At 37.3% G+C, this 19,698-nt stretch overlaps 1 protein-coding gene across 1 annotated transcript in view; it reads left to right on the forward strand.

Annotated features, from left to right (window-relative positions):
* Nucleotides 1-6: 6 nt before the first annotated feature.
* Nucleotides 7-19,698, forward strand: part of SMIM14 (small integral membrane protein 14) — an 81,828-nt gene continuing 62,136 nt past the window's right edge. Inside the window, exon 1 of the mRNA XM_025921346.2 lies at nt 7-269. The gene's annotated coding sequence lies outside the window, so the exon portion shown is untranslated. The remainder of the gene's footprint in view (nt 270-19,698) is intronic.

Genomic DNA, 19,698 nt, shown 5'->3' on the forward strand with positions numbered 1-19,698 from the left:
GCATGCTCCGCAGGTGGGCTGCTGGCGTCTCGAGTCGCTGCAATCTGTTGCGCCGCCGCCCGCTGGAGCCGGCAGATCCGGGTCTCGTGGCTTAGAGTGACGTGGTCAGTCGAATCAAAACAGAGGAGGGGAGGAAGTCAGCGGCCAGGAGCAGCAGCGGCCGCGGCGTCCCGAGCAGCCGCAGCGTTCCGGAAGCTTCAGGCGGTTTTTCTGCCGAGCCTGGGTCCCGGCCCCCATCCTCCCCGCCCCGTCGGTTGTTGTCTGGGCGGGTGAGTGTCTCCCCCTCTACCACCGCCGTTTGCCGGCCCACCCTCCCGTCACCCTGCTTTTCTTGGGGGTTCCTCAGGCTCTGGGGAACTGCGGCGGCTGCGGCAGAGCGGGGCTGGCTTCTCAGGCTTGGTGGTTCTTCGGCCGGGCTGGTGACTCTGCACCGGGAGAAGCCCGCTGCTGCCGAGTCCGCGCCCCCCGGCGAAGAGCGAGGCAGAGAACCTGCAATTTGGCTCTCTCTGCAGGAAACCAGAGTCGGGGCTTGGCAGGAAAGTGGACGGTAGCCACGGGTGGTTTTATTTTTAGGGCAAGACCGTCAGCTCGGGTGGAGGCGTATAATGGAGTAAAAAGAAGAGAATCGTAGCTGAAAAGAAAAACCCACAAACCCTGAAACCTACACTCTGTCATTTACCTCTATTTCTCTAGGTTTGATGAAGTCATTAGAATGCGTCCTTTGTTGTGATTGATGAGCCAGGAAAGCTGCCATCCAGAAAGCGGGAGCTTTTTTAGCTCTTATTGTGGTGGGAGTTTAAAGTATTCCTTTTTTCTGTTTGTTCAGTTAGTAGAACTGGAGCTGACGGTAAAGAGGTAGTACCCTTTATAAAGATAGATAATGTGCGATAAACTGGTTACCGGAGTACCTGAAGTCCAGTGTGGCCGTTTAAAGCCAAAGTTTTCCAAAGTGGCTGTTTCTGTGTGTGTTAGGATTTTAGCCAAGATGATGTTTGTTAGCTGTAGAAAGTCGATAGGATGTTTTCACTTGTCCTAGTTTGCCGAATCGAAGATTCGGCCTTATTAGAATGTCTTGGTTTTGCATGGAGAGCCAGATGAGTCTCACGCACGTAATATCTGCGTTTGTTGAAGAGACCTTCCAGTTTTTGTGTGTTATTGTTGTAAACCGTTGCCAGCTCTACATGCACGATAACTTGAGGTGTAAGGACGGTGGAAGACCTTTCAGGTGTTTTAGTCTTTAGACCCTATTCAGTGGAGGTTGCAGAAAGCTTGTGTTCTCTTTGACTTCAGGTGGCCGGCCACGCAGATTCTTCTAGTGTAGGCTGCTTCAAACCCTGCCACCCTCTGCGCCCCTCGACAGCACAGAGACAAGAGGACCAAACCTCCTTTTTGCCCTCAGTTGGTGTTTAAAAAAAGAAGATTTTGTTGTTGTTGTTTGGTCCCCAGAAAACTGATTAATTGAGGTGTTTCTTTGGTAAATGGCAAGAAAGGAGAAAACACGTATGTGCTAATTGATTGCCCCTTATGAAATCCAGAAAGAGTACTTAGGAATTTAGGCTACTCCCTTGAAGGGTGTATCCTTGAGTGGTATAACATGGATCACTTCTTAACGAATTTCTTTCTCCTATATGTGCAATTGAGATCTTTTTTCTTAATACCACAGTTGGAATCCTGCTGATTTAGAAAAATGAAATTGTTTTCTTGAAGTTCTTTTTTTTTTTTACCTTTTATGTAACCTGTAACTGAATATTTTTGCTTATATGCAATAATTTGTAATAATTGGAGAATTATTACAATTAATAAACAAGAAAATAAGTCATTGATAATCCTGCCATCCAGAGATGACCAAAATGTTAGTGGTTTATATCCTTCCAGACTTCTTTTTTGCAGTTAGACATTTTATTCAAAAATGGTATCATAACTGCGTATGCTTTTCTGTAACCTTGCTTTTTCTCATAGTACTACTTTGGAGTAACAAAATTTATATTTTAATAGATACGGACTTTTGGAACCTATCTTTTAGGGTATATTCACTGTATATTTGCCAAACCTTTCCTCCCAAACTTTTATGATAATACGAAGAAGTTAATATGCATTGTGTAGCCGTGGAAGGTTTTCTTGTTTAACCCTTGGGAGAGCAGGCACAAAATACCCTAAGTTGATAACAGGTAGTTTAAAAGAGTTTTACTAATTTAGTGATTTGATTCAGGTAAAGCTTTAGTTCTGTTCCATAGCTACACTGTGCTCCAAATGCTGACCAGCTGTCCAGGCCTCCGTTAGTGAGGTCCTGAAAGATTTGACTTTATGAATCACACTGAAGAGTCTTGGATGTATGCCCGTTTAGCCCAGTGCCTTCTTGGTGGTGCCAAAAGAGAAGGAAATGTTCCCTTCACCTCAGCTTCAAAAGATAAGTACTGTCTAGGAAGTATCCTAAGTATACTAATAACCTATTTACATCTGTTAGTTGTGAACTTACCTAGAACCTTTAAGTCTATTTTTATTCTGTATCTCTTGGGTAATTAGTCCCAGATGCTTACTACTTATTTTGTGACTTAGTTCTTTTTTCTTTGACTTACCTTAATTGGAGTGTTTATATTCTAAATTTGGCCATTACTACCCATCGCTACCGCCTCTACCTTTGTCACCTTTCACCATATCTGGCCTACTGTAGTAACCTCCTGACCTCCCTGCCTCCACTTTGGCTTTTTATGGTAATTCCCCTTACCACAGCCCAGAGATCCTTTAAAGTGTAAATTATGTTGCCTTGTTTTTGGAGAGCCTTTCATCACATTCAGAATAAAATACAAACGACGTGTTCTGGAACAGCCTCCTTCCCTTAACTCACCTTGTATCGCTCTGCCTAGATTAGTACCCTAGGGCCTGACCATGTCTGTTCCTGTGTTCTAGACCCACTAGGACAAGCTGGGAACTTGCTAGGCTTGTTCCTGCCTTAGGGCATTTGAGCTTGCTGTACCCTGTGGCTTCAGTATTCTCCCAGATCTTGCTATGGCTGACTCCATCATGTCATTCAGGTTTCAGATGTTTCTTTGAGGAAATTTCTCCCCAGTTCTCTCTCCATTTTCTTTTATTTTATTCATAACATTTTGCACTATCTGGAATTTCCCTATTTTTTTAATATTCTGTTTCCTGTGCTAGAAGTTAAACTGTGAAAATTGGGATCCTGGGGATGTTTTCCTATTCTCTGCCTAGTAGGTACTTAATGAATGTTAGTTGAATGAATGAACTTGCTGAACATGTCTGTATTCCTCTTGAAGATACTGTCAGTTTAGATAAGCCCTTTATATAGAAGAATCCTAGTTTTGAGTCTTTTTTTTTTTTTTTTTTTTTTTTTTTTTTTTAATAGGACAGTGCCTTGATTCTCTTACTTCAGTAATTCTTGATGTTTGGGCCAGAGCATGGTTACATTCTACTTTAGAACTGTAGAATTAATCCCTGGGAGGAATGGGTTCCAGGAATCTGCATTTTCGACAAGCCCTTGAGGTGATTTTAATGCATATCAAAGTTTGAGAATGTTTCTTAATATTTTAATGGCTTTTCTCTGGGAGATTACTTCTTGCTTTGTAGTAATAATGATAGCTACCATTTTGGGGAACTCTCTTACGTGTTAGGTACTATGCTAAAAAATTACAGGTTTTTCAGTTAACTGTAGATGTAGAACAACTCTGACGTAGGTATTCCTACTTCCATTTTACACATGAAGGAACTGTGACATGGTAAGTGGCAGAAAGTTGGACTTGAACATATCTGTTAATCACTATACCCTACTGCCTCTGAACTAGTGTTTAGAATTGTACACAGTACTTTGGTTTTGATAGACCATGTTTTTGTTAAGGGCAAGATAGTGTATTCTATCATTTCCAATCCAATCCTTAATGAAGTCCATTGGTTTGTCGGTCTTTTTGCTGAAGTTGCACAGGCAAAGTTGCAGAGGGAGAGGACCTCTGTAAAAACTCCTAGGTCTTCTTGCTTTGTTGTATTGAGAGCCTACCAGGCTTAAAGTACATTTTAAGTATTTAAAGTTTTCTCCTTCCTGTGCATTACCTTGTCTTCCACACACCAAAAACCTACCACTTTCTGCCTGCTTATGTAGTCATTTGAATTCTTTCTGTATTTTCTCCATTGATGTGAGTGATTAACTATTTGGACTATCATTGGATCATTGTAAACTGAATAGATTTTTCACTGCAAGACCCCTTTCCAAATGAGCTAAAAAAATGTTAAATTTGATTGGTGTGTTGATTTTTTTTGAGGTGGGGGAACTTAATCTAGAAAAATACTGGTTGTCTTTAGTTTCTTCCTAGTCTTTAAGCCTAGCTAACTGTGTTTATCTTTGGAGGCTCAGGTCACACAAGACCTTTACCAGAGCTCTGTCCTCACCCACCTCAGACTTCTGTAAATAGCAATGTTTCTGATCCCATCACTTCACTTTCTGTATTTAATTGTCTGTGGCTATCTGGCCTATTTGATCGGAAGACCGATGAGGTCAGGGAGGACCAGTTAGACAATCAGTAGGCATGTTGATGTAACAAATAAAAGAAGAAAAATAACAACTTTAATCTGTGTTTGTAAAAAATGGTACATTGCTAAAAGGAATTATTTGTGATCTTTTCCCATATAATTTAATAGGACTTAGAACAAAACCTCAATACAAGACCCTAAATTGTCCAAATTAATAAATAGTGATATATTGGTATATGAAATATAAAGATTTTGCAGAAAGTGAAGCACTCCCAACTGTTCTTTGTTATATTTTGGCTTCTATAAGGACTTTTTATGACCATAAAACTTCTTAGATGATTAACTGATACATGCTACAGGCTTATAAGTAAAGGTATTCTTTTGGTACGTGTTTATGTGCATATTCGTGTTTTGGCCCACATAATAAGTACTAACCATATGAATGGTTGTTTCTGTAGTTGGGCACATATCAGCAGATCCTCCATTTGGATAAAGAGCAGTTTGGGCACTTTAAAAGCCATTTTGAAAAAGGGCTGAAAATTATTTGAGTCTGAAATTAAACAGTGGTTACCTGCCTGAATATCAATAATAGTGGCATTTACCTTTTATGGCTATATTTGCCAGCCCCTTGAATTCCTTTACACACTTCCCATTTACTTGTCACATCAGTCCTCCAAGTCAGATACTGTTATTCCTAATTTACACTGCAGGAAACAGGCTCTGACTAGTTAGGTAAGTTGCCCAGGGTAAAGCCACTGGTACTGTTGGGATTCAAACCCAATTTTCCCCTGACCCAAAGCTCATGGACTTTATATGGCAGCAGTATTGACTGATCTTCCATGATCATAGAAGTTATAGTAAGTAAACCTACTTTTTACAGCTGTCAGAATATGCTAGTAGAACTCCTTTCATGAATTGAAGATGGATTTCTAATAGCCCCTGTGTTTTTTTTTTTTTTAACATAAGAGATGCTTGTTATGAAAAGCTGCAAGACGGTAGTATATGAAGCCCAACACAACAAAATCTGTAATCTTCTCATTCAGAAGTTATCTCTGTACATGGCATTTTCTTCCAGTCTTTTATTTATTTATTTAAAATGAATCTTTGGGGGACGTCTGGGTGGCTCAGTCGGTTGAGCATCTGACTCTTGATTTCAGCTCAGGTCACCATCTTGAGATCCATAGGATCGAGCCCCGTGTTGCACTCTGTACTGACAGCGCACAGCCTACTTGGGATTCTCTCTCTACTCTTTCTCTGCCCCACCCTCCCCCCAAAATAAATAAATAAACTTAAAAAATTTTTTTTAAATAAAAAATAAACTTCATCTTTGGTGTAAATAAGATGTAATACCCACATAAGCTTGTACTTAGTTTAGTTTTGTGGGGTTTTGTTTTTGTTTTTGTTTTAACTTAATGAGCTTTTTACCATGGCCTTAGAAACTTTCTACTTTCTTGATTTCTAGAAACTTTTTTATTTTTAACTGGCTACATTTTTTTTTTTTTTACTTTTTATTTTTTTAAAATCTTTCTTTCTCTTTTTAGTAATCTCTGCACCCAACCTGAGGCTCAAACTCAAGATCCGAAGATCAAGAGTCGCTCACTCTTCTGATTGAGCCAGCCAGGCACCCCTTAACTGGCTATATTTTAGAAGATATTTTGAATAAGCTTGATTACTTGGAGTTTTCATTTAATGTTGGACATGAGTGTAGTTGCCAGTTTCACCATTATAAATGATACTGTGATGAACCATGGCTTTAAAAGTTAACCTAAGCTTTCAAAGATTAGAGCACAGTCTAATTCTTTTTTTTAAGTTATATTTAAGACTTTTTAATGATTTGAAATGTAGTGATTTTAATTGTAATTTGACAAGTATATACAGTATACATGTATTTGTGATGCCTAGAAAATTTACATGAGAGTTTTTTTTTTTTTTTTTAACGTTTTATTTATTTTTGAGACAGGGAGAGACAGAGCATGAACAGGGGAGGGTCAGAGAGAGGGAGACACAGAATCTGAAAGAGGCTCCAGGCTCTGAGCTATCAGCACAGAGCCCGATGCGGGGCTCGAACTCACGGACCGCGAGATCATGACCTGAGCCGAAGTCGGCTGCTTAACCGACTGAGCCACCCAGGCGCCCCTACATGAAAGTTTTTAATAGAGATTACCTCAGAGGGGAGAAAAGTACTTTTAACGTTACTTTAAAAAAGAAAAAACTTCTTGTTATTTGAATTTTGAAACTATAAATGTGTATTGTTTAAAAAAAAATCAAGTCCTGGGGCACCTGGCTGGCTCAGTTGGTTGAGCATCCAACATCCGCTCAGGTCGTGATCTTAACAGTTTGTGAGTTTGAGCCCTGCATCAGGCTTGCTGCTGTTAGCACAGAGCCCGTTTCAGATATTCTGTTCTCCTCTCTTCTGTCTCTCCCCCGCTCCTGCTCATGCTCTCATTTTAAAAAATTAAAAAATAAATGTAAAAAAATCAACTCCTTTGAAAAATTAAAATCTTTCTTCTAAACTAAAACCCAATTTTTAGATGTGTAATAGGGTTTCTATTTTGTTAACAACATTTTAAACCTCAGTGCTCTTGTTTTGGAGAAAGTTACCTTCTCATAGCTTATTTTCCTACTGAATTTTCATTTCCTATTTTAAATTTAGGTCGTGGCACAGATGTGAGTCTCAGCTTTTTAAAAATACAAAATGAAGCTGGTTTTTGCTTGACTGCACTCATTGATAAGTACTACATGTGCAGTGTTTTCAGAATTTAACAGCTTAAAATAAAGATGTTTCAAATCAAGATAGGAAAGCAGTAAGCATCTTCCTGGTATATGCAACAGACTTAGAGGTGTTCTGGCTGCTAGCTTGTTTTATATTACTATATACTTTTTAAAACACAAGTTAATTTTTTTACATAGTATGTATTTTGTTGCTTTGTTACTCTTAGCAAAGGTAATATAAAAGAAACTGACTTGCTTAAAATTTTGAAGACAAAAAAATCTGTGGTGTTTATTCAAATTTCATTTTTTAACAATATTGGTTTCTTTATCACATTGGGTCTAAGCATTTTTCCTATCATCACGAGTGGCATTTATGTGCATCTGTCTATAAATATGTTATCTAGGTTGTAGCATGGATGAGAGGGATTACATGAATTGGGAGAGCAGTAACCATATTTCTTTCTGTTCAAGAAATCATATAAGCAAGCAAATGAATGAGAGAAAAAGTCTTGATTCCACTCCCTTTGAATGATGTAAATTATTCACAAACTTGTAATATTACTTGTGATGTACTTCACAATTTCAGAACACACTAGTACTATATTTTGTAACAAGAGCTGTTGAAAATTGCTTTCTTAACATAAGTAACCTGTATCCACTATGATTTGGTATTACATAGTATGGAATTTTTATATCATCTTCTGTTGAATTTTTCTGTTTGTAACTTAGGAAAAACAGACTTTTTTCCTTAGTTTAAAAGTTTTTTATTCAGGGGACGCCTGGCTGGCTCAGTTGGAAGAGCATGCGACTCTAGATCTTGGGGTCTTGATTTCAAGCCTCATGTTGGGTATAGAGATTACTTTAAAAAGTAAATTAAAAACTTAAAAATTTTTTTAAATTCAGAACATGTCTAATAAGTATTCTTGTGTAAATTTTAGAAAACATGTTTAGAATATGAAAAATGTGGTTATGATATTGGATACAAAGATGGTTCATTTGAAAAGTTTTCCTTTATTTGACCATTCACAATAAATTTTACAGACCATTCACAATAAATAAATAAATAAAAGACTGAGAGAGAATCTTTGGGACTGTACAAAAGTAAGGAACATCCAGGGAAGGTCAGGAAATTCATAGGTGAGGGACCAAGATTCAGAACAGAAGACTTCTTTCTGCTTTGTATCTTTTATGCAGAAGAGCGATAGCTGAGCCCCAGGGGAATACAAACCTGCCAAAGCAGTATACAGAGATCTCAGGCTGAGAGTTCAAGATAAATTTAAAACATAAGGGCTTAAGACTTGAATTGGCCCAGAGCATTTTACAGCTTATAAAGCACTCTGACACATTCTTGCTTGATCTTCGAAACAACCCTTTAAAAAGTATAGTTTCAGTTATTGCTCTTGTTTTATAGATAGAGAAAGTGAAGTCAAAGAGAAGCTAATTTATCTTTTTCTCAGCACTGCTGTAACTTGAATTGTTTATCTAAGATGTATTCTGCTATCCCATGATGTTTTAGCCTAAGGTGATTCCTAGAATACAATCAAATACAGGTAAAGGAAGAAAAAGGTCACTGGGGAAAGAGAAGGTAGTGTCTAAGACATAGGGAAATCGAGTACATTAACTGAGAGTTTCTAGAATAGTGGTGGCAGCCCTGGGGTGGACCTTTTATAGAATCCTGCAGAGATATGGAGGAATTAAGGAGCTGAAGAAATTCTTGATGTCCTTGAAGAGTTAAGCTTTTAGAAGCGATGGGTGGAAGGTTAGTTGAGGAGAGAAATAATTCTTTGATTTTGAGCCTTCTCCTGAGAGGTCACTTGTCTGTGACATTTATTTTGGCTGTTAATTATACACTGGTATGTAATTATTATTATATGAGTTAATTATAATTAATGATTGATTGCAGCTCTTAGAGGTAAGGGATGCCTTTTATTTCTTTTATATCCTCCTCTGAACTCTTCTGCCAGTTACTTAGTCCCCCGAAGCCTTGTTAGATATATACTTCAGAGGAAAGGAGAAGTGAGAGAAGACATGGGTTTGAATCACACCTCTGCTTTGTGACACTGGGTAAGTCACTGAGGCTCTCCGGACCTCAGTTCTCTATTTAAATGAATAGGTGAGAACTGCTGCATCCCCAAAGTTTTAATAGTAACACTTGTGAAGTTGTGATTTGTTGAATTATGAGTAAATGAAGGCTTGTCATCCTCATACATGTAGGTAATGTATACCCTACCTATACAGTGATATCTTGCACAGACCTATTGGTAACACTCATCTTGTTTCTTGTATACATTCCCATTACACTCTGTGGAAAATAAGTATTTTGTTGTTATTCTTTCTAGCCTGCTTTGATCTCTTCCTTTTGAATAGTATGCTCTTTTTGAAAGAGTGCCTTGAAGCTTTTTGTAATCCTGTAAAAATATTTTGTAAGAATTTCAGAGATGGTTCTTATTGTACTTTCTCTTACAAATAGCTCATTCTAGGTGGAACAATATAGGGTCATCCTATTGGATCAGTATAGGGAATATTATAGGGAATTTGTAATTATAATTGCTTGGCTAGTAATTTGAGTTTTAAAATTTGTTGTGATAGAATTCAGGGAGTCTCAACTCCAAAGCACAGACATTGTAATATTTAGGATATATAATGGGATTTAATTTCAACATTTAAATTATTTTATTTTATTTTATTTTTTTGAAGTTTATTTAGAGAGAGAGAGCTCACATGAGCAGGGGAGGGGCAGAGAGAGAATTCTAAGTAGGCTCTGCACTGCCAGCACAAAGCCTGATGTGGGGCTTGATCTCAGGAACTGTGAGATCATGACCTGAGCCAAAATCAAGAGTCAGACGCTTAACCAGCTGAGCCACCCAGGTGCTCCTCAACATTTAAATTAAAAACATAAAATGTCTTTAACTTCTCCCAGACATAGCTTTAGCACAGTTTTTAGCAAATGATTGACTAATTTGAACTTGTGTCTGTATCCTTTTCTTGTCTACTTCCCATCAGAGATGCAAATGTAGTTTAAGAGAAAAGTAAGTCATTGATAAGAAGTAATAGGAAGTCAGTTGATAGTCATCTAATTTCTGTACTGCTCTGAAGTTGTCTTTGTAAGATTGAAAGAAATGTCACTAGCATGATTGGTCATATCAGAAAGATGTGGAATGAGCCCTGGTCAGGAATTTACATTGTCACTTCCTGTCCAGAGTTCATCTCATACTAGATGTGTGATCATGGTCAAATTGCTAGCTTCCCTGAACCTATTTTTCTCATTTATATGTTGTGTTATGTTATGTTATGTTATGTTATGTTATGTTATGTTATGTTATGTTATGTTATGTTATGTTATGTTATGTTATGTTATGTTATGAGAGAGTGAGTGCGGGCATGCATGAGTGGGAAAGGGTCAGAGGCAGAGGGGGAGAGAATCTTAAGCAGGCTCCATGCTCAGCACAGAGCTGAATGTGGGGCTTGATCTCACAACTGTGAGATCACGACCTGAGCCGAATCAAGAGTCAGATGCTTAACCAATTAAGCCACCTTGGTGCCTCCTATTTTCTTCATTTAAAAACAGGGATAATTTTCCTGCTTTGACTTTGTCAGAAGGGGTGTTGATAGCATGTGAAAGTAGTTAGTTAAGCTACAGGCAAATATAAACTACAGGTATGGCTATGTTTGCTTAAGATCCATTTCTGATAAAAGAATAGAGCAAGTGAATATGTGTTGTGTATGAGTGAATTTGAACACCTTATTACATTGAGATGTTGGATCATCTGATAAAATTAATCCCAACCGCTTAATTGTAGTATATTAGTATATAGCATGATAATGATATTTTACTCGAATTGATAGACAAATATTTTGTTCTCCATGTTTAATATGAAAGATGGCCAAAGTTTTGGGATATCTCTTCTCTTTTGTTTGTCAGTTGTCTAATTTACTATGGAATAAAAACCTCTGCATAAAAACTTGGGGTCAGAAAGGTGTTTCTAGAAGGAAATTATTTTTAGAGGTGAGTAATTCCCTATATGATATAATTGGGAATAAGGTTAGCAATAAGAGTGGAGGGGCGCCTGGGTGGCGCAGTCGGTTAAGCGTCCGACTTCAGCCAGGTCACGATCTCACGGTCCGTGAGTTCGAGCCCCGCGTCGGGCTCTGGGCTGATGGCTCAGAGCCTGGAGCCTGTTTCCGATTCTGTGTCTCCCTCTCTCTCTGCCCCTTCCCCGTTCATGCTCTGTCTCTCTCTGTCCCCCCAAAAAAATAAATAAACGTTGAAAAAAAAAATTAAAAAAAAAAAAAAAGAATAAGAGTGGAAAGCAAACTCAAGTATAGTCTCCCTGAATATCCTGGAAGCAGTTCTAGCAGTTTCTGGCATTTGGTTCACTTTCTTGGTTTTATAACTTTCAAGTCTTCATCAGTAGAATTGATGCTTTTTAGAAAAAAATGCATAGAATACTTATTCTGAGTTCCCCATTTCATTGACCATCATTTCTATTTTCTGTCTTAAAAAACAAATTGCATGCATTCTAAATTGTTACTTTGCATTGTGCTCTTGCTGTGGGTGTTTATTTTTATTTTTTTGAAGGGAAAGAATTTTGATACCATTCTTGATCACTGTAAAGATTCGATTGGCTGTTTGAAAAGTTGATTTCATCATAAATCACTTTCTTAAAATCACAGTAGAAAGATTATTTTCATCCTTCTTGAAACAGCCTTGGTTATCCCTGCTTTCTCAAGAAGAGCCCTATGTTTGCATGGAGGGAAACTGAAGTGTGTTTTTTCTTTAAAACTGTAGTAAATGGGGTGCCTGGGTGGCGCAGTCGGTTAAGCGTCCGACTTCAGCCAGGTCACGATCTCACGGTCCGTGAGTTCGAGCCCCGCGTCAGGCTCTGGGCTGATGGCTCAGAGCCTGGAGCCTGTTTCCGATTCTGTGTCTCCCTCTCTCTCTGCCCCTCCCCCGTTCATGCTCTGTCTCTCTCTGTCCCAAAAATAAATAAAAAAACGTTGAAAAAAAATTAAAAAAAAAAAACTAGTAAAAAAAAAAAACCTTAAGTATGTTTGAAATTTTTGGTACTAAAAGGTAAAATAGTATAATGAGTTCCTGTGTACCCATCAACTGGCTTCAACAATTATTTAACTCATGGCTGTTTTATTTTGTGTATTCTTCCCCCTTGCAGGATTATTTTCAACTAGTTTCCAGGCATTATATCTCGGTAACTGAAAATACCTAGTAGGATCTCTCAGAGATAAGGACTCTTTTTAGATGTGTAATTGACATTGTAGTTATGTTAAAAAAAAAATTAGTAATTCCTAAATGTTATTTGATCCAGTCAGTATTCAGAGTTCCTTGTTCTTGCATAAATGTCCTTTTATAATGTTTGAATCAGGATTCAAATAAGGTCTGTACATTGCATTTAATTAATTGATGCCTCCTAAATCTCTTAACCATATCCCTGCCATATCTTAATGTTTTGTTTATTTACTTTTTGCCATTTATTTACTGGTAAATCTGAGTTAGTTTTCCTGGGTTTAGCTGCAGTATCCAGAAATTTTTTCCTTATTATAAGAGTTCATGTATGATCATTATATGATACTTCAAAAATAAAATGTGTAGGGATACCTGGGTGGCTCAGACAGCTCAGAACCTGGAGCCTGCTTTGGATTCTGTGTCCCTCTCTTTATGCCCCTCCCCCCACTTGTGCTCACTCGTTCTCTCTCTCAAAAATAAGTGAATAAACTTTTTTCAAAAGTTAAAAAAAACAAAACGTATAAAGGGAAAGGTAAAATCCTGTCACCTAGAGATACCCAAGGTTGAAGTTTTTGGTATGCATGCTTTCAACTTTTTTGAGTTTGTGTTTTCTTGTGCTTTTTTAACCATGTGCATGTGCTATGCTTATTTTTATATACTATTTGATATACTTTAATATTGTGTTGTGATCATTTCCCCATGTCATTATGAAAGAAAATGAAACATTTGGCTGCCTAATACTTCATAGAATGTATCATAATTTAACCATTCCCTTTTACCCATTTAGATTGTTCTAGTTTTTCACTGTTATGAGAACCATCTTTGTACATAATTCTTTGTGTTTCAGATTTTTAAAAATAGAAACTGAGTTATTCAGAGGCCACGAGCCTTTTTTAACTTCTGGATTCATATTGCCATAAAAATTATTATAATTTGTAATCTCAAATGCATTCTACAATTTATTTAAGAATCTGTTTGCATATGCTCTGTTATTAAGATGCCTTTGTGAGCCATATTAGTTGAATGTGGTTTATCCCCAATTCTTTTGCTCTTTTTATTTTATTTGGGTTTTTTTTTTTTTTTAATGTACACGGTATTATGTTGTAAATTTGTTGGTATTTTCCATTGTGTGTGGTAGTTCTTCCACAATGGTCAAATAAATATTCACCTAAATTGCGTTCTAGAATTACTGATGGGTTTTTTCCTTCTTAACTGTTAGCAGGTTTTCCTAAGACCATTTATTAAAATACTGATTCCTTCATTCATTTGTGATTTAAGCTTTGATGTATAGATAAATACATTTTGTGGTTGGTATGTTCAGAAAATTCTATAAAAAGAATTTATTTCTTATTTCCTAGGTTTACTTATTTACTAGGTTGTTGTATTATCTTTATCCCTCTCCTTCCTCCACCTTTGTTTTTCTGCTTGTCATCCCACCTATGATGTGCATCCAAGATGTCTTTGATTCTGGATTTGCCCTGTGAAAACAAAACTAGTCCAGTCCTTGTCTTTTTCCTTTTTTTCTTTTTTGTCTGTATATAAAAAAAAATTTTTTTGAATGTTTATTTATTTTTGAGAGAGACAGAGACAGAATGTGAGTGGGTTAGGGGCAGAGAGAGAGGGAGACACAGAACCTGAAACAGATTCCAGGCTCTGAGCTATCAGCCCAGAGCCCGATGCGGGGCTCGAACTCACAGAGCTGTGAGATCATGACCTTGAGCCAAAGTCAGATGCTCAACCGACTGAGCCACACAGGCCCCCCCCCCCCCACCAAATTTTTTTTAATGTTTATTTAGTTTTGAGAGAGAAAGAGCATGAGCCAGGGAGGGGGCAGAGACAGAGAGGGAGACACAGAATCTGAAACACGCTTCAGGCTCTGAGCTGTCAGCAAAGAGCCCAATGCAGGGCTTGAACTCAGGAACGGTGAGATCATGACCTGAGCTGAAGTTGGATGCTCAACCTACTGAGCCATCCAGGTGCCCCTGTGTATTTTTTTAAAACATTTTTTGTTAAAGTTTATTTATTTTGAGAGAGGGAGAGAACATGAGCAGGGTAGGGGCAGAGAGGGAGGGAGAGAGAGAATCCCAAGCAGGCTCCATGCTGTCAGCGCAGAACCTGAGTTGGGGCTCAAACTCAGGAACCGTGACATCATGACCTGAGCTGAAATCAAGAGTTGGATGCTTAACTGACTGAGCCACCCAGGTGCCCCTGCCTTCATTTTAAACTCAGTTTGACAAAGCATTATATAAACATTGATAGTTTGTGGTATTTATACTGTTATTTCAACATTTTGATTTCTCTTTTTAAAGTTTCTACCAGAGAATGAGTAGGAGCAGGGAAAGGTCAACTTTTTTTATTAAGTTTTTAATTTTAATTCCAGTATAGTAAACATACGGTGTTATATTAGTTTCAGGTGTACAATACAGTGATTCAGTAATTGTGTACACTACTCAGTGCTCACTCATCATGATAAGTGTACATATTTTTTAGGGAAAGATAAACTTTGGAAAACTGAGTTTGCAAAGAATGATTATCTCAGATTTAGGGCAAAGACTGATTTTACAAGTATCCATGTATATACTTAGTCATTTCTTGTTGATATGATTTGTTTCATTTTGTAATACATTTACTTATAAAGTTTAGAAGCCCTTTTATTATATATTAAGTCTAGCCAACAAATTCAGCGATGACAGAGGGTCAGACAGAGGGTTAAGAAAATTTAGTATATTCAGTTCAAGAGAAAATTGAGATTCATTTATTTGTTCCTAGAGCTAATGGTTCTGGCAGTGGGAAGAACAAGAAACTTCCAGTAAGGTTATTCTTTTAAAAAGTTAATATTTTTTTGAATAGTTCAGAAGTGTTGTTACTACTTCTGTCCCCTAGCCACCCTTTCCAGAGGCAACCAATTATATAATTACTTTTAAATACTAAATTCGTAAGGTTTTAGGCTATTTGCAAACCTCTCTCTATAGATAAAAATTCATGTTTAAGTTATTAATGTGTGGGAGTTTTGGCAACAACCTTTAGTATTTTGGGTAGAATCATTTGTTTAATGTGTATATGAATGTTTATATGTATATACAAATTAACATACCCTTATGTAAATATATAATTTGATTCAAGCAGTAAAATGTAGTATGGAAACTTAGGAAAAGAAGAAGAAAAAAAACATCATCTGATCTCCTTAACAGAACCAGTACAGTCATTTTAACGTAGCATAATTCTTCCCTGGGTTTAAATTCTGGGCATATAGTAATTCTACATACTTTTTTTTTTCCTTAACCACAAGAATTTCACATTGCGCATACTGGATTTCTGACTCATTTCTTATGACGGAAATGAATTTTTAGTAATATTGCTCTTGGAAGCAGGGTAGGGAACTAACCTTTATTGAAGAAGAGAAACAACTAGAGATTGGCAAAAAAGTAGGGAGTTTAAATAAGGGTACGTATTTTTATAATTCAGCCTTGAGAAAAATAAAGGAAAAATCAAGTTGTAGTAATTCTGGATTGTTAGAACTGATTGTTTTCCCCTCCTCCTCCTACTCTTCCTCCTCTTCTGCCTTTTTTGTAAGTTAAGCGATAAACCCAATGTGGGGCTTGAACTCATGACCCTAAGATTAAGGGTTACATGTTCCACTGACTGAGCCAGCCTGGAGCCCTATTTTAAGGAATGGATCCGAGATGTATAAAGGATAAGCTGACATTCTGTCATGTTTTTATGTGGATACCAGAGGGAATTTATTTTAAAAGGAAAGTTTGTGGTATGCTAAGTCATGTTAAGTTTATGTTGAGACCTCAGTGAAGCAGGGACAGCAGAGGCCAGAGACGCTAAGTTATAAAATGTAACGGGATTGAAACATCGAAAGGCCTAGTATACAGTACTCTACTTCAAGTAAAAATTAATTTATTAGCCTCTTGATAGAATTATAGGGAGGGTGATCCCAAAAAGTTTCTGGAGAGCAAGGGATAATTGTGGAATTAATAGTATATTACCCAATATTACTAATTTAAGATAAGTAAAATGTCAGTAATCTATTTCTTTTTATCATTTGTAAGGACTTTCCTAGGATCACCTGGAAGTAGTATTAGTCTGCTTTGTCTTCTCTGATCCGTGATAAGTTTTGTGTTCTTTCCTTGTTTTTGATGTCCTTGACAGTTTTGAAGGAGTATTGATTAGGTGTTTGTAGAATTCCTCAGTTTGGGTTTGATGATTTTTTCTCATGATTAGACTTAGTGTTTGGGGGGAAGAATACCACAGACATGAATTGCCCTTCTCATCACATATTAATAAAGAGTACATAATATCAGCATGATTTATCACTCATGATATATACCTCGATCTTTTGGTTAAGGTAGTATTTGCTAGGTTTCTCCACTATAAAGTCACCTTTGCTTTCTATATTCTACTCTTTATAAGTAAGTCACTAAGTCAAGTCCACACTCAAGGTCAGAGGAGAGTTAAGCTTTACCTCTTCGAGGGGTTAAATCTACTTACAGTATTTGGAATTCTGTACGGAAGATTTATTCCTTTCCATCGTTCTGCTTTCCCCGCTCTGTTGGAGTATTTAAAAATAAATCACAGATAAAACACATGTCAGTGACAAGAACATTTTTAGAGGTTTTTTTTTTTTCTTTCTTTCTTTTTTTTTTTTGTTTGAGTAACTCTACACCCAACATGGGGCCTGAATTCACGGCCCCAAGATCAAGAAGCATGCTCTATGGACTGAGCCAGCCAGGTACCCCTGCAGTTTTGATACATATTGCCAAATTACTTTTCCAAAGTGTTGTAGCTATTAGCTGTAGGACTTAGCAGTATATGAGTAAACTTTCATTGAACTTTCTGTGTTTTGTTTTCAGGTAAAAGTTTACATTGATTTGCAGGTATTTGATGACATAGTTAAGGTGAGGTTTTTTTTTTTAATTTTTTTTAATGTTTATTTATTTTTGAGACAGAGAGAGACAGAGCATGAATGGGGGAGGGTCAGAGAGAGGGAGACACAGAATCTGAAACAGGCTCCAGGCTCTGAGCTGTCAGCACAGAGCCCGACGCGGGGCTCGAACTCACAGACCACGAGATCATGACCTGAGCCAAAGTCGGCCGCCTAACCGACTGAGCCACCCAGGCGCCCCGAGGTTTTTTTTAAAGTAAATTACCTCCCAATTTGGGGTTCAAATTCAAGATCAAGAGTCTCAGGCTCTACCACCGAGCCAGCCAGGTGCCCCAGGGTGACTTTTTTTTTTATGTTTGTTAATTAACTATGACTCTTATGGGAATTATCTTTTCCCTTTGGCTTTACCTATTTCAAAAAATTTTTAGAGCCTCTCTTGGCTATTTTAACTCTTTGTCTTTTAGAGATGTAAGAGATTTATTTACCATTTTGCTTACTAGCCGTTAATATTTATATATATTTATTTATGTTTATTTTTGAGAGAGAGAGAGAGAGACAGAGTGTGAGCAGAGGAGGGGCAGGGAGGGAGACAGAATCTGAAGCAGGCTTCAGGCTCTGAGCTGTGAGCTCAGAGCCCTATGTGGGGCTCAGACTCATGAGCCATGAGATCATGACCTGAGCTGAAGTCAGACACTTAATCCACTGAGCCACCCAGGCGCCCCTAGCCCTTAATTTTAATGATCTTCAGGGTTTTGTCTTTTATTCAGTTTTCATGACCATATCCTCTTTCTTAGTCTTGTTGTATTTAAAAATTTTTTCTCTTGTTTCTCTTACATTTTACCTATTGGTAGGAAATTTGCTATCCATTGGTTAAGAAGTAAACAATTTAAGGCCATTTATAGGTAAAGTTCATGTAATGGTAATTCCATTCCAAATTAATGTGAGAACTATTATAGGTTAATCTAGGATATGATTGGATTATATCCTTTAAAAATTCATGAGTGAATCTTCCAAGCATTTTGTGTTAAAAGTACTTTTAAAATATTTACTATTTTGCAATGTATTATAAAAATTGCTAACCCATTTGAAAGCGACTTTTATCACCTTGAAACCTATGTTAACATTTTGCTACATTTGGGAATTTTTGTTACTCCCAGGTATTTGTAAAATACTCTCTCTTAAAAGAATTTAGAATATAATAGTGTCTTAAAAGGATCTCACCAAACCAAATATTTTCTTCTGTAAGAGGAACCACTTACAGAAAATGAAAACTCACATATGCATACTAACATAGAAATGCTTTCTTCCCGAAATCTTTAATGGCTTGGAAGACATTTTTTTTTCACGTGAATCCTTGACCTCTATGGCAACAAAAAATAGCTCCAAAATAAAAGAAAATTTAAGTAATTTAAATAAAATTATCAAAATTTAAGTAAATTTAAGTAAAATTATCAAAAGAAAATCTAGGGTTCGTTGTTACTCGTAACAATGTCATGTAACATGTCAGCATGTCAAGGTGTTAGTTAAAACATTTAAAGAAAATGTAAATACTTACAAATATTATTTCATATGGTCATTGGATGTTCTTTTCTTCTTTTTTTTTTAAAGTTTATTTTAAGAGAGAGGGTAGGGGAGGATCAGAGAGGGAGAGAGAATCCCAAGCAGGCTTTGCAGTGTCAGCATGGAGCCTGATGCAGGGCTTGACCCCATGATTCATGAGATCATAACCTAGCCAAAATCAGTAGGAAGCTTAGGCAAATGAACCACCCAGGTGTTCCTGGATGTTATTTTCCATTGCTGTCTTAGGATTTTAGATCTGTTTTTTATGGTTTGTAAGTGTATTAACTCTTTAGCTAATAGTCTGAGAAATAGATAAATGTTTAAAAAAAATTTTTTTTAATGTTTATTTATTTTTGAGACAGAGAGAGAGCATGAACAAGGGAGGGGCAGATAATAATTTATCTATTATCTGAGAAATAGATAAATGTTTAAAAAAATTTTTTTAATGTTTATTTATTTTTGAGACAGAGAGAGAGCATGAACAAGGGAGGGGAGAGCCTGTCTGAAACAGGCTCCAGGCTCTGAGCCGTCAGCACAGAGCCCAACGCGGGGCTCGAACTCACGGACCGTGAGATCATGACCTGAGCCGAAGTCCGACGCTTAACCGACCAAGCCACCCAGGCGCCCCGATAAATGTTTAAATAGAAAAATATATAGGGTGCCTTCATCTCAGGTCGTGATCTCCAGGTTCAGGAGTTTGAACCCCCTCATGGAGCTCTGTGTTGACAGCTTGGAGCCTGAAGCCTGCTTCAGATTTTGTGTCTCCCTCTCTCTCTCTGCCCCTCCCCCACTAGCACTCTGTCTCTCTCTCTCT

The sequence above is a fragment of the Puma concolor genome, chromosome B1, assembly GCF_028749965.1.
Source record: "Puma concolor isolate L17-30 chromosome B1, mPumCon1.1.hap2, whole genome shotgun sequence".
NCBI lineage: Eukaryota > Metazoa > Chordata > Mammalia > Carnivora > Felidae > Puma > Puma concolor.